Below are 13311 nucleotides of genomic sequence, written 5' to 3'. Positions count from 1 at the left end.
AAATGGAAGCTGTAGAAGTCTTATGTATTATTTGCTATGGTAAAATAAGGGTGGAAACGAGTCCATTCCTGCTATATTACTTAGTCTTATATATTATTTGCTATGGTAAAATAAGGATGGAAAAGGAAACGACAAAGGAGAAAGGTTGGGGTAGCTACCCCTGTAAAAGAAAATAATCTATGCTATGTTAAAATAGAGGGGTTGTGTTTCGTAGTCTCTGTTATGTTAATATAGGGGTTGAAAAATAAGCCATACTCTTTTATTAGCTGTGCTATATTCAAATAGAGGGGTTGCTAAAAAGTGCTTATAAACGGGAATGAATCTTATGTATTCTCTGCTCTGCTATTTGTTCGTAGTCTTATGTGTTCAAAAACGGGTGGAAAAGGTGATCATAAAAGGGAACGAGTACACCCCTAAAATGGAGGTCGTAAAAGACCGTGAGTGGACGGTTCAGGGTGTTCGATTGTAATCTATGCTATAATGTGCTCATCTGTTATGTTACATAGTCTAATATAATTTCTGCTATGTTAGAAACGAGTGCATCCCCTTATTATGTTGGTAGTCTTTGCTATTTCTGTTATGTTAAAATAGAGAACATATACACCCCCTAAACTGGAGGTCGTAAAAGACCGTGGGTGGACAGTTCAGGGTGTTTAATTTCCCATGGGCTCCAGAATTGAGCTACTATGATCCAGATCGATCATTTTTCTACTACTAGTATTGCTAAACAGAGATTGAGTAACGGAATATATTACTATTTTTTTCTCAATTTAACCCAACGAAGCGGGTAATTCATATTTGGTCTAGGAATTAATTCGTGCGGGTGGACAAGAGATGGCGCAACGAACGAAGCGTCCCACAGTTCCGTGTATCCACACATGTGTTGCAAACCCCTGTCATCGCGTATCGTTCGAAGTATAGGGCAGTGGATTAAAGCGTCAACAACACCAGTTTGTAATTAAGTGAACATGGCGCAATTTGTGCCTGATAAAATGTTTTTGCGGGGTGTCCTGCTGCATTACTTTAACATACAGAAAAGTGCGACTGAAAGTCATCGTATTTTGGTGGAAGTGTATGGTGACCATGCTCTAGCTGAGCGAACGTGTCAGAAGTGGTTTGCACGGTTTAGAAGTGGTGATTTCGGCTTGGCAGACCAAGAGCGAGCTGGACAGCCAAAAAATTTCAAGACGAAGAATTGACAGCATTGCTCGAGCAGGATTCGTGTCAAACGCAGGAACAACTTGCAGCAGCATTAGGCGTTGATCAAACAACAGTCTCCAAACGCTTGAAAGCCATGGGAATGATTCAAAAGATGTCACATTGGGTTCCACATGAATTGAAAGACAGAGACGTTGAAAGACGAAAAGCCATTTGCGAATTGCTGCTTCAACGACAGAGCAGAAAGGGGGGTTTCTGCATCGAATTATTACGGGTGATGAGAAGTGGATCCATTACGAGAACCCTAAACGAAAAAAGGCCTGGGTGAAACCAGGTGAACCAGGTCCATCACAACCAAAACGAGATATTCACTGTGCAAAGGTTATGCTGTGCATATGGTGGGATATGAAAGGTGTGGTGTACTATGAGCTGCTGCAACCGGGTGAAACTATGAATGGAGAACGTTATCGACGACAATTAATGCGTTTGAAGCAATCTCTGGCCAGAACACGACCAGAATGGGAGAACAGACATGATAAACTTATTGTTCAACATGATAACGCTCGCCCACATGTCGCAAAACCGGTCAAAACCTATTTAGAAAATGTCGGATGGGAAGTTTTACCCCACCCGCCGTATTCACCAGACGTTGCTCCTTCGGACTACTACTTGTTCGATTGCATGAACAACGATTTGATTGGACAGCGGTTTACTTCTTCAGAAGATATCGAAACATGGGTCTCTGACTGGATCGCTTCCAAGGATGAGGACTTCTTTCGCCACGGAATCCGTACATTGCCTGACAGATGGGCGAAAGTGGTGGCTAGCGATGGACAATATTTTTCTTAAGGTATTTATGTATTTTGTGTTTGTACTACAGCTTCAATGTGTGCGTACGAACCGCACGAATTAATTCCTAGACCAAATAATAATAATAATAAAGTACTAAATTGTGAATGTGAACATTTATTATTATTATTAATAATAATAATAATAATAATAGTAGTAGTAGTAGTAGTAGTAGTATTAGCGTACTTTTGAAATTGCACGAGGAAAATACTGCAAAATATGTTTCATTTCTGTAATTTTTCTGGGATTGTATGATTTTTTTCTTTATTTGTGGGCACTCATTTTTCTCTTTAATCGAACGAATAAATCAATTTCGTTGTGCACTTTGGTTTGTTCTAAAAATCAGTGCTAAATTAAGTAATATTTTGCTTCTAATTTCATGTGACATGATAGTGCAGTTTCCCTCGAGCCGTCGAGCAGTGCAGGTCGCGAGTGCGCAGGAAGTGGCTATTTGCATTATCCCACCTGTTGTGAATTGTTCATCGAAGTTAGTTGAGGCGTATTTTGGCTGTTTGGTGTTATTCTGCTCCAGTGAAGTTCGTTTAGGTTGTGTTATTATTCTAGTGCGATGCCATATAAGAAAGAATTGCAATACAAACTTATGTTAGATAAGCGATACCGGAGTTCTCGACCCCATTCGAGCCTTGTCTACCAATGGTTAACTGATACTTTTCCGGGTATTTTTGAGAAAATTTGTGCATTACAGCTCCACGAAGAATCTTATAGTATCTACATCAAATTTAAATCTATTACAGCTTATGACCAGTTTTCCTCAATAGTTCCGGACATAGTGCCCTTTAAGCATGCTGATGGTAATACAAGCCTTGTGCGCATAGTCCCAGCTGAAGGCCCAGTGAAAATGGTTCGTGTTTATGATTTTTAACTAGAAGTGCCTCTAACAGTGTTAGAGGGTCATTTTCGGGCCTATGGTACCGTGCGCTGATTAGAAACGCAATATTGGACCGCCCCATTTCCTACTGGAATTGACAGTGGTGTTCGAATTATACACATGGAACTGACGAAACACATCCCTTCCCGTGTCATGGTACAGGGCTATAAAGTGAGCGTCTCGTATGAGAGACAACCTATCACCTGTTTTTTTGCCAGTATCACGAAAATATCAACTTTGATCGAATTTTTTAATTTAAGAGATCAGACATTTCATCATTAAAACAGTGTCGCCGTAGAGATACCAAAAATGTGTAAATAAGATATAAATGGTATTTCTAAAAACATGTACGAAGGACACCAGGAAATGAAAACACTTATATAAGCAAAAACAATTTTCTTCAGTGAAAGTGTGAAAGTCACGCATACGTCATAGAAACTATTATTTCATAGTCTAGAATAGACTGATCCGGAAGGACTTGAGAGTGAAAATAACAGTTGAGGCGAATATAAAAACTCTTGGTTTTTAGACCAGGGATCTTGTCTTCTCTCGGTCGTAGTGAGGATCGAGTCTCGGTCGGTCTTGGCTCGTATCCGATATCGCGAGAAGTCTCGTCTCGTTAACTTTGTCTCGTTTTGGACAATACTTGGCGGACTACTGTATTGGGAATCCAGAACATGTAAGTTGTATATTTTATGGTTTTTCTTAATTTGACACATGAGTATGGTCAGGCAAATGCGATTTTCCTTGTCCTCGGAACCTTAAGTTAAGATATACTGGGATTAAGATAAATGACAAAGCGATAGATGTTAAGAGAATATTTAAAACGATTTTTATCATGTAATGCTATTTATTGTCGATCTGCTCGCAATGTACTAATAGAGTTTATCTAATAACTGCATTATTGTCGAATAATTTCAATAGATGTCAGAATTGAATAACATTGAGACAATGCAAACAACACATTTTTAAGTGGGTGACTCAACGATTGATTCCGTTAAGTTTATCGGGTTTAGAATAGCTTTGTAAGAGTCAAACCCACATCTGTGTAAATAAAAATCTTATAATAAACGAGATAGCTAAGGATAACATCTGTGTCATCTATGTGTTCTCGTAAAATAACTTTAACCTCTGTTTCCCACGTCAGGTTTTGTGGATATGGTACTCAGGTACTCAATAACCACGATATTACTGAGGTAAATAAAGCAGATAAGTGATATAATGGTAATTATCATAACAACCTAAATTACATAACGTATTTATCACGGTTTAAGTAACGTTTTATCTGTGATATGGCTCCCCGAAATGAATTATGAGGACTTATGATTGTACTGCCTGAACATAATTATGTGTAATGCATAAACCTTGTGCTTATTTTTATGTGTTGTGTTGGTGATTTAAACTTGTGGTTCGCTGTCAGTGCAATTTGCATCCTTTATTTTGCTAATTTTACTAGTTAACCATGGCTACTACTCGATCGCAAAGTAGGTCTAATAGTGCAACACCGGTTTCTATGATCCTCCCTCCAGTCTCCTTAGATGTATTTTCCGATGGACCGTCTGAAAGTGTTGACAGATTTTTGGCAAATTTTGAACGTTTGGCCGAGATCAACGCGTGGACACCCGATCGGATTAAAGCTATCTTTCCCACATGTTTAAGTGGACCCCCTTTGTACTGGTACAAGACGCAGGAAGAGTCTTTACGTCACAAAGATTGGGCGGGTTTGAAAGCAGCTTTTGAGGAGCAGTTTGGGTCGTCTCAGATACCACTAACAGCACTTAATGCCTATAGGTCTCGTGTTCAAAGCCCAGGTGAACCACTAACACACTACCTCTTTGAGAAGAAGTTCTTAGCGGATAAGTACAACCCCACCCTTCCTTTCAAAGATTTCTTGGCAGACGCTGTAATTGCTATGCTTCCCCAACACATGCATTACTTTTCTCAAAAGGTGTTCGCAAATTTTGAGGCATTGGTTCAGGAAGCTTTTACCAGACAGAAAGCTGACTTGTTATTACATCAGCGCATCGCGGAACAACAGCGGGTCGTGTCATGTGACCCTCAGATTCCCGCAGTGGCGTCGCAAGCTACTGCCAACCCCACCGTATATTCTACTCCCCAGGTTAGGCAAGCAGATCCATACGCCGAAATAATGGATAAGCTGGATAAGTTACAGCTCCAGTTTAACTCCCATAAGGCTCATGTACATTTTGCAGAAACTTCATCTCGACCCCCCACCCCCCGCGCTACTTCTTCTGCGCCCTCCTACCAACAGGATTACCGCAGAAGCCAGGACGCATGTAGCAACTGTGCTCAATGTAATCATCGGCACGATAAGCCTCCTCCGGCTAAAGCTAAACAAGGGAACAAGAATAAGGAATCGAACTCGGCCCAGCCGAAGAACTCTAATAATCTGAAGAAGAAGAAAAAGAAGCAAAATGGTACTTTCCCTAAGGGCAATACAAATTACAACGCCTACTATGGACAATTTCCCCCGGCATACCCTCCGTATGCCCCGCCGTATCCGTATTACGGATACCCCCCACCTACTCCTTACGCTTTCCCACCCACTCCCCCTCCCCCGATGGCCCAGCCACCTACACAGTTCGAACCTGTCTCCGATCCAAAAAACTAGAATTGCCTCAGGAGCCTTCAGCTCCTGAGCCACATACTTCAATCCCACCCCAACCGTCTGAAACCAATCATGGTAATCCATCTCCCACCATTCTCACTCTACCACTACAGTCCGAAGGCCAGTTATTTTATGTTCAGGGCTCGATAGGGAACATGAAACGCCGTTTCCTGGTCGATACAGGAGCGGAAAGCTCTCTCTTGCCGTGGACAGCCTTACCACGCAATGTGAATGTATTTAAGATGGAAACGAACTTGTATGGTGTAAGCGAGAAACCATTATCGCTTAAGTATGCAGCATACATCAAAATTAATTTGGCAGGAAAATCATTTACGGTTTTATTTAGGCTTATTCCAATTCCTAAATTTCCTATCATTTTGGCTAACAACTTTTTGAAAACTCATCAAGCTGTAATTGAATATCAGAATAATACACTCACATTACGTCACTTTGGCTGTCGCCCGAATTCAGAACAAAAAACACCCTTAGGCTCTAATCAATTGCCTCCTGCTGTTGCTTCGAAAGTACAGACAAATCAACACTTTACGTTGGTTTGTAAACAAACCACAACTGTCCCTCCACGTTCTGTTGTTTTCATTCCACTTGACATACCGTTAGGTATCAATTTTAGTGCTGTTCATATACACACACCAATTAACAGTAACTTAAAACGTTGCTTAATTGCTCACACAGTAGCTAGTTCAGACAACATAGCGGTTCCTGTTGTAAATCTGGCTTCCAAGCCCAAACGCTTTCACAAGGGAACGCCTTTGGCTATTGCGTCTGTTCTACCAGACATTCCTGAGTCGTTACAGGTAAACACAGTACGTAAGTTGTTTACACCTACTGATGAGCATGCGACTAAGAAAACGAAAGAACGGCTGGCAAAAATTGGTCACCTAATCGATCCTCAACAATTCAAAATTAACAAGGAGTTAAGTAATGAACAACAGCAAAAATTAAGGGATGTGCTAACAAAATATGCTAGTGTTTTCAAATGGTCTGATACTGACTTTTCTCATATAGATGCTTATGAAGCAACTCTTGACTTAAAGTCTAGGGACTCCTTTCGATCCCCGATGTTTACCATACCTCACCGTTTGCGCCCGAGGGCAAAGCAACAAATATTGAAATTATTGGAGATGGGTATCATTGAATTAAGTAATTCAGCCACCCGGAACAACATTCTAGTGGTTCCAAAACCTAACTCGGACGATCTGCGGGTCTGTTTGGACTTACGCCGACTGAACTTAGCCTGCCATCCTATAAGGGATTCCCCGGCCAATATGGCGGACGTCATTGAGAACTTAGCAGACGCTAAGTACTTCTGCTCGTTCGAACTGTCCCAGTCTTTCTTTCAGGTCCCATTACACCCTGAGGACCGCCCTTTTACAGCATTTTCCGTCCCGTCCTTAAATTTAAAGCATTCCATGTACCAACTAACGGCCATGCCCATGGGGCATGTTAACAGCACGATTATGCTCCAGCGCATTTTACGTGACATTTTTGAAAATGTGGATCCCAACCACCTCACCATGTATGTGGATGACCTATATTTAGGGGCGAGTACGTTTGAGGAACTGCTGGTAAGTCTAGACAAAGTACTTGCAACTGCACAACGTTACTCAGTTTTGTTCAATCTTAAAAAGTCAATGCTTGGTGTGACAACGCTAAAGTGTCTCGGTTTCATAATTAGTGCAGGTCATATTCAACCAGACCCCGCTAAAATTGAGGCTGTTTTGAACATCCCCAAGCCCCAAACTGTGAAACAATTACGGTCTTGGTTAGCCTCGGTGAACTTCTTTCGAAATTTCTTTGCCAATATATCACTGAACCTAGCACCACTTTATCAAGCTCTAAAGGGATCGCCGAAGAAATTGGTGTGGACAGATGAATGCGAGAGTGCATTCCAACAAATGCGCCATGCTCTCACTAACCCACCCCTCCTTCAGATATACTCAACCCAAGATACAGAGCACGCTCTGGTGGTCGACTCGAGTTTAATTGGCGTTGGCGCCTGTTTACTTCAGAAACGCGCCACTGATGCTGACTGGCACCCAGTACAGTTTGCATCATCCCGTCATCCGCCACGGAAGACGCCCCCGCCGATATATGAGCTTGAACTGTACGCGGTCTACTTCGGGTTACGTAAATTCTATAAGTATTTAATTGGCCAAGAATTCACCATCTACACGGACTCACTAGCGGTCACAGCCATGAAAACCTCAAACCACCTTAGTCCCAAATTACTGAGGTGGCGAGATTTCTTTGGCACATTTTCTTTCAACATAAAACACTTGACAGGAAGTAAGAACGGATTGGCAGACATATTGTCTAGGAACCCACTTCCGGTTACACCGGAAACAATAGCGGAAGCGGAAGAGGCCCCACATGAGTATCAAATGCTGGCCCTCGATAAAAGAGTAGATTTAGGCGAATTACAGCGCCAGGACTCATTTTTCGGGAAAATTATACGGGCATTACAAACGGAAGACACCTCCCAGCGCCATTACAAACAATGGAAAAAGCAATTCACGATTTCGAATGGGCTATTATATAGGAAAATTAAGGCCATCCCTAACGACAGACTTGTACTTTGTGTCCCTAACAGATTACGGGATTCGATCTTTGATGAACTACATACACATTCATTAACCCACCCTGGCTTTACGAAATTACATCTGCTATTGAAATCGAAGTATTACTTCCCGCAGATGAAGCAGTGGCTGCATCAAAAATTAGCTAGGTGTCATGAATGTTCTCTGTTTAAAAGATCGTACAAACCATCTGTCGAAACAGTGCAACAGTTACCGCACGAGACCATTTTCAAGTCCTTTTCCATTGACTTGGCCGGGAAGTTGATCGCTTCCGAACCAGATCAATACCAATACTTTTATTTGGCGACAGATCATGCCAGTGGTTTTGTTATTACGGCACCTGTGAAATCTCCAACATCAGAAGCTTTTATTAGTTTCTTTATGGACCACATTGTGACGCCCTACTCCTGTCCATCTCTCCTTTTTATGGACAAACAAACATCCCACACGTCCACGAAGACGCGGCAATTCTTAGCAAGTATGGGGGTAGAAGTTCGTTACGCCCTCCCCCACCATCATCAAACTTTGGGGCACGCTGAGAATCGAATCGGAGCCATCCAGAATGCATTGCGTTTCCTTACCAAGGAACAACACGCACGATGGCCGGACTTTCTACAGACCGCCACTGCTAGTGTAAATAAGACACCCCTCACGGAACTTCGCGTCAGTCCCTTCTCGATCCTGTTTGGTATCGAACCTGCGTTCATTATTGATCGTGTGCTTAATGCACCCGACCAAGAACTAAGCAATCACGAGAGGCTAACTCTTGCACGGGAAACACGGGACTACGTGTTATACCGAAGGAATCAAATATTTGAACGGCAACGCGAAAAATTGCATTCTAAGAAGCAACCGACAGAGTTTCTTCCTGGATCTAAAGTCGTGGTGCAACGCATATATGCCAAACCCGGTGATTGCAGGAGTATTCAACAACTATTTGATGGCCCCTTTGAAATTCACAGCCGTCTAGATGGTAATTAATATCTAATCATACAAGATGGGAAACAGGTACCGATAGCAAAATCACGCTTGAAATTGTATGTACCGGATGAAAATCCGAGTCCCGAATTTCAAACAAAGTATAGACAATATCTGTAATTCCATTGATGGTAACAGAGCATTCGTGTAGTTTTTCATGCATAAATGCACCATATACATACATATATATGCTCAAACGCCCGACTTTGTCTCTTGTTTTCGCATATATCCTACCCTACCTTAGCATCCTGCTATTCCGCAAACCCCACCAACCCATGTCTACCCCCTCTACCTACGCCACTATTTAGTGCCGTATAACGTAATTCCGGTTACAATTCTGATAGCAACAAGTGTCAATGCGTATCATTCACTGTACCACGTGAGTTGTATACAAACGACAACTGCTGGAGGCAACTCCCTGTTTTTTACACTGTGACACGGGCCTAAGCCCCCCCCCCCCCGCCTCTTACTCACGTCGCTATGCGTGTCACGTTACATGCACAGTACATACAGCAAGTACTACCTTGTATTTTGATTGGCGGGACACAACGCGCTTCGCGAACTCCCACAAAAAAAAAAAAAACTTACATGCACTTGTCACTACTCAGTAACATTCATTTTCTACATTGGTAGACTTCCCCTCCCTTCCCTCTCATGTAGGTTCTTCGCATTCGCAAACGGAGCAGATGACTCCCTCCAGGCATTGCATGCACATAACCACACTTATATTTGGTCTAGGAATTAATTCGTGCGGGTGGACAAGAGATGGCGCAACGAACGGAGCGTCCCACAGTTCCGTGTATCCACACATGTGTTGCAAACCCCTGTCATCGCGTATCGTTCGTAGTATAGGGCAGTGGATTAAAGCGTCAACAACACCAGTTTGTAGTTAAGTGAACATGGCGCAATTTGTGCCTGATAAAGTGTTTTTGCGGGGTGTCCTGCTGCATTACTTTAACATGCAGAAAAGTGCGACTGAAAGTCATCGTATTTTGGTGGAAGTGTATGGTGACCATGCTCTAGCTGAGCGAACGTGTCAGAAGTGGTTTGCACGGTTTAGAAGTGGTGATTTCGGCTTGGCAGACCAAGAGCGAGCTGGACAGCCAAAAAAATTTCAAGACGAAGAATTGACAGCATTGCTCGAGCAGGATTCGTGTCAAACGCAGGAACAACTTGCAGCAGCATTAGGCGTTGATCAAACAACAGTCTCCAAACGCTTGAAAGCCATGGGAATGATTCAAAAGATGTCACATTGGGTTCCACATGAATTGAAAGACAGAGACGTTGAAAGACGAAAAACCATTTGCGAATTGCTGCTTCAACGACAGAGCAGAAAGGGGTTTCTGCATCGAATTATTACGGGTGATGAGAAGTGGATCCATTACGAGAACCCTAAACGAAAAAAGGCCTGGGTGAAACCAGTGAACTAGGTCCATCACAACCAAAACGAGATATTCACTGTGCAAAGGTTATGCTGTGCATATGGTGGGATATGAAAGGTGTGGTGTACTATGAGCTGCTGCAACCGGGTGAAACTATGAATGGAGAACGTTATCGACGACAATTAATGCGTTTGAAGCAAGCTCTGGCCAGAACACGACCAGAATGGGAGAACAGACATGATAAACTTATTGTTCAACATGATAACGCTCGCCCACATGTCGCAAAACCGGTCAAAACCTATTTAGAAAATGTCGGATGGGAAGTTTTACCCCACCCGCCGTATTCACCAGACGTTGCTCCTTCGGACTACTACTTGTTCGATTGCATGAACAACGATTTGATTGGACAGCGGTTTACTTCTTCAGAAGATATCAAAACATGGGTCTCTGACTGGATCGCTTCCAAGGATGAGGACTTCTTTCGCCACGGAATCCGTACATTGCCTGACAGATGGGCGAAAGTGGTGGCTAGCGATGGAGAATATTTTTCTTAAGGTATGTATGTATTTTGTGTTTGTACTACAGCTTCAATGTGTGCGTACCAACCGCACGAATTAATTCCTAGACCAAATATGTAATAACCGTTAGGCCCACATTTAGCGTGCATCCGCGTGGCAGCCATATTGGTTCTCTAACACATGTGTAATGACTCAACTTCGTTAGCATGTAATGAACTAACTTGTTATTTAGTGTGATTTGCATACGTAGGTTCTTATACCCACTGCCTGTATGTATTAGTGCATATGCAGCATGCTATACGAGTAATCCTACACGCTTTCCTGATAACCGTATGCTACCCTACCCTTCTTCCCCTCAGAGACAATTCGTCATACGTACATATATATGATGCATTTATACATGCTAGAAATTGACTATCCAAACTTTCATATTTTATTTTATTATGATTGTGTGCAAAACTTAAGTCCCTACCCACAGGATTCCGTAAGCTTATTATGGTACTACAGAAGTGGACCACGCTTCGTGTTACTCCATGATGCATTTTCTGATACCACAACTGTGTATAAAAACAGTTCTTTGTATTGTTAGAGGTTTGACTGTATTCCAACAATAGAAAACGAAAGGGAGACCGGTGTAGCCCGGGATTGTAAGGGATTTGGTTCCCCCCGGAATGGTACAAGTGTACCACTTACATTTGTTTCCTATAATTTAAGGACTTTGGTCCCCCTGACGTTTTAAGGGATTTGGTCCCCCCAATGGTACAAGTGCACCACTTACATTCATCCCCTCCAATTTAAGGACTTTGGTCCCCCTGACGTTTTAAGGGATTTGGTCCCCCCAATGGTACAAGTGCACCACTTACATTCATCCCCTCCAATTTACGGGCTTTGGTCCCCCTGACATTTTTCGGGATTTGGTTCCCCCCGGAATAGTACCAGTACACCTCTTACATTGGTTCCCCTGAGATTTAAGGGCTTTGCCCCCCTGAAATTGTGGAGGAAATACCCACCACATTGGCCCCCTAACTGGTCACAGTACATTTTATATAAGCTATTCCATCTATCTTATTTGATATAATTAATATGCGTAAGTACCTATACATAAACTATCAAAATTCTTGACACAACATTGAGATCAGTTCTCGGCGAACAATACGTAATCGCATAAATTACTTTACGGTTACATAAGAAATTCTTTATGTGCATAACATGCGCCCCCCCCACAAAATATGTATCCACTCCACTGTTTCGGACAATAACAAGATATATATATAATAGTCGGCTTATTTCAGTGTTATTTATAACTAATTTTAGGCAACAAATGCATTTCTTACTGGAAGAAGGAGAAAGATTTATAGAAGCACTCTACATAGGCAGAGTTTCAAGGTTAAAAAAAAAAAGACATCCCTAGGAAAGATACAACATAGGTTGTATGTAGCCCCTTTCCCACACCCACCCATTTCTTATTTCTTGCCAAACAGTACAACCACACAAACACAAAAACAATATGAGAAAGTCTCATACAGCACCATGTAAGCTCATTCCTTTGGCAATGAACTTACGTGCCTTTTACCCCAATGAATGCATTTGTTCCCACGTTTCTCATGAAACACACTCTCTTATATATAAAAAAATCTAGAAAAAAATAATAAACCGAATGAATATATGTGTAATGACTCCAAATCCCGCCGCGTACATTATAAAAAAAAATAAATAAAAAAAATAAAAAAATAAAACACCTTGGTACTTACCATGCAGCTAACAAAACCCCAAGCCAGACGGATGCAGCCTCCCTCACTCTACAACTCAATATCAAATGGAATAACCCCATCCACGCGTTTGGTGGCTTAGACAAATTTCCTCCAAGGGTTTCCTACCCTTGTACGGTTGTGATCACGCAGCCTACCATGCATACGCAATGACATGCATCAGTGCATGCGGGCTCAGCGAGGTAGCAACCCTGCACGGACATTCTACAGCTTGACCTCAATCAGGTCAATGCATTCTTCCCTGCTATAATTAACCACGCTCTTTTCCTCAAAACGATTACAGGAAAATCTTAGGGAGAGAATCTATGAATGCAACAAAAAAAAAGAAAAAGAAAAAAACAATACTGAAATTCAATTTGCATTTCGTTAATTTCGACTGCCTGTCAGATGAGTTCCTCTTCTCTCTTTCAGATCATGTGGCGTGTCTATGTTTTTGGCATTTTTGCACTTCAAACCGTCAAGGCCCAAAACCCAATAGAAACGAAAGATGTGGTTACAATTATTAGTGCTGTGGGTACTGTTGGATGTGTATTATGGATTCT

General features: G+C 42.0%; 1 long non-coding RNA gene across 2 annotated transcripts in view; it reads right to left on the bottom strand.

Annotated features, from left to right (window-relative positions):
* LOC145674532 (uncharacterized) overlaps nt 1-12908 on the bottom strand; it is a 240926-nt gene extending 228018 nt beyond the window's left edge. The window contains exon 1 of one of the 2 annotated variants that reach the window (XR_014128969.1): nt 12752-12908. This is a non-coding gene — a long non-coding RNA (uncharacterized LOC145674532). The remainder of the gene's footprint in view (nt 1-12751) is intronic. The other variant, XR_014128968.1, reaches the window with a different exon arrangement.
* Between the last annotated feature and the right edge of the window lie 403 nt (nt 12909-13311).

This window comes from Thermobia domestica, chromosome 17 (genome assembly GCF_964235325.1).
Source record: "Thermobia domestica chromosome 17, izTheDome1.hap1.1, whole genome shotgun sequence".
Lineage (NCBI taxonomy): Eukaryota > Metazoa > Arthropoda > Insecta > Zygentoma > Lepismatidae > Thermobia > Thermobia domestica.
The sequence above is the reverse complement of the archived record's forward strand: the minus strand, read 5'-3'. Positions and strand labels throughout refer to the sequence as shown.